Raw genomic sequence first — 3,215 nt, forward strand, 5'->3', positions numbered from 1 at the left:
CTCACATATCCCGCTCTTGGGTCGTCACCCTCAAGCGCGCTCTCGGATCGTCATCCGAAGCAACATACCACTCCCACTCTCTGGCCACAAAGTCCATCGAGCTATCGGTATCACGTGAGTTGGGCCCGCACGGCCTTGAGCAAAACAAATACTGATGCCAACGAGTATCTCCCGGCTAGATCTACCTCAACATTTCCACAAAACTTGTTTTTTTTTAGAAACTTCCTATTTATGGAAACCTTCCTTTTGTGGATACTTTCTATTTATGGAAACTTTCCAAAAATAGAAACCCGAGCTATTTCTCTTTTCCCATGACAACAACAGTCAAACATAAAGAAAAATACTCATCTTATTAATCTCAAAAATGTCATAATCGTTACAATCTCAACGAAATTACATCAGAAAAACCAAAAATACAACAACCGGAGCCAACAACCCGCATCCCGAGCACCACCTCATCTTGATACTTAGTCGCACAACCAACCACCCCTAAGCGACCAAATATCAAGAGAGATGGGCTGGAATACTCCGTACCCGCTCCAGCCACGGACTACAACTTGGACCCGGCTAGACAAGCTCAAGTCGCGGTCTGCTTCTCAAACCACTTCTTAAACCTTGCCTTCATCCTCGCCTCGGGCTCCCAAGTCTGCTCCTCTACTCCGTCACAGTCCCACAGGACTCTCATCAAAGGAATCTTCTTCTTCCGAAGTTCCTTGACTCTCCTCTCGAGCACCCTCACTGGTCTCGCCTCTAAAGTCATGTTAGGCTGAAGATCCTCAGGAATCTTAGCCAACAACTGATCACCCTCGTGAAGACACTTCCTCAGCATCGACACATGAAATACCTTGTGGAACGCACGCATAACCTCAGGCAACTCCAGCCTATATGCCACTGGTCCCACCCGCTCAACCACTCTGAACGGACCCATGTACCTCGGACTCAACTTAGTCTCTGTCAATGACCTGTTCGGACCCCGCAACATGGCCATCTTGAGGTACACTCTATCACCAACCTGAAACTCAAGATCCTTTCTCCTCTTATCAGCATAGCTCTTCTGCCGATCCTGAGCCTCCTTCATGTTCAGCCTCAAAACCCGAATCTTCTCCGAGGTCTCCTGAACAAAATCTGCACCAAATATGCTCCTCTCCCCCACCTGAGTCCAACATAAAGGTGTACGACACGGCCTCCCATACAGGGCCTCATAAGGAGCCATCCCAATACTAGCCTGGTAGCTGTTGTTATAAGCAAACTCCACCAAGCTCAAGTGATCTGCCCAATGACCACCCCAATCCAGCACACACATCCTCAATAAATCCTCCAAAATCTGGATCGTCCTCTCTGACTGACCGTCCGTCTGAGGATGGTAGGCTGTACTCATATGCACTTTCGTGCCCATCTCTGCCTGAAACGCCCTCCAGAACACCGAAGTGAACTTGGAATCTCTATCAGACACAATACTAGCAGGCACACCGTGCAATCTGACTATCTCCCTCACGTACTTCTTGGCCAAAACCGCTGCTCCATCAGTTTTCTTGATGGCCAGAAAATGCGCAGACTTAGTCAAACGGTCCACAATGACCCAAATAGCATCAAACGTCCTCGACACAGGTAAACCTACCACGAAGTCCATCGTGATCAAATCCCACTTCCACTCTGGAATGGGTAAACTCTGTAATAAACCACCAGGAACCTGATGCTCCGCCTTCACCAGCTGGCAAGTATCACACTTTGCCACCCAGTCAGCTACGTCCTTCTTCATCCCGACCCAGTGATAGTACCGCTTGAGGTCACGGTACATCTTGGTCGCTCCTGGATGAATAGAGAACTTGCTCGAATGAGCCTCTCTCAGTATCTCCTGCCTCAAATCCTCACCCTTGGGCACACAGATCCGACCATGCACAAGGATAGTACCATTAGCAGAAACCTGATACTCTGCACCCGCAGCCTTAGAGGCATTCACCAGCCCCTCATCACTCTCCTGAGCTAACCTCACTCTGCTCAACAAATCTGCTCTATCAACTGCCTCCAAACCCAAAGGTTCCTGTGAGATAGCACACAAACTCAATGCACTAATCTCACCTACCAACACCTCCATATCCTGCTCCTGAGCCGAAGCCACCCGCTTCCGACTCAAGGCATCTGCAACCAGATTAGCTTTACCAGGATGGTAAGCTATGTCCAAATCATAATCCGCTACTAACTCCATCCAACGCCTCTGCCTCAAATTCAGCTCAGGCTGAGTAAAAATGTACTTCAGACTCTTGTGATCTGTAAATACCTGTACCTTCCCACCATACAGATAGGATCTCCAAATCTTAAGAGCAAAGATCACTGCTGCCATCTCCAAATCATGAGTAGGATAATTAGCTTCATGCTTCCGCAACTGCCGCGAAGCATAAGCTATAACCTTCCCCTGCTGCATAAGTACACAACCCAACCCCACTCTAGAAGCATCTGTATACACAACATAAGGCTCGTCCTGCTCAGGCAATGCTAACACCGGCGTGGTAGTCAACATCTGCTTGAGACTTGCAAAACTTGCCTCCCACTCTGGTGACCACACAAACGGGACATCCTTCCCTATAAGCTTAGTCATCGGCTGAGCCATACTCGCAAAACCCCGAACAAACCTCCTGTAGTAACCTGCTAACCCCAGGAAACTCCGAATCTCAGTGGCACTCTGCGGGCTCGGCCATTCCCTGATGGACTGAATCTTCTCTGGATCCACTGAAACTCCCTCAGCTGAAACAATATGACCCAAGAACCCCATCTCACGCTGCCAGAAACTGCACTTACTCAGCTTAGCAAACAACTTCTACTCCCGCAGCTTCTCCAACACTGCTCTCAAATGTACTGCATGTTCCTCAGGACTCTTAGAATATACCATGATGTCGTCGATGAAAATGATGACTGACACGTCCAGAAACTCCTGGAACATGCTGTTCATCAACCTCATAAATGCAGCTGGCGCATTTGTCAACCCAAACGGCATCACCACAAACTCATAGTGCCCATATCTCGTCCTGAAGGCTGTCTTCCTCACATCTGCCTCATGTATAGGAATCTGATGATAACCTGAAGCCAAGTCGATCTTGGAGAACCAAGTAGCACCCCTCAACTGATCCAACAACTCATCAATCCTCGGGAGAGGGTACTTGTTCTTTACAATAACTCGGTTCAAACCCCGATAGTCAATACACAACCGAAAACTCCCA

Source organism: Camelina sativa, chromosome 15 (genome assembly GCF_000633955.1).
Source record: "Camelina sativa cultivar DH55 chromosome 15, Cs, whole genome shotgun sequence".
NCBI lineage: Eukaryota > Viridiplantae > Streptophyta > Magnoliopsida > Brassicales > Brassicaceae > Camelina > Camelina sativa.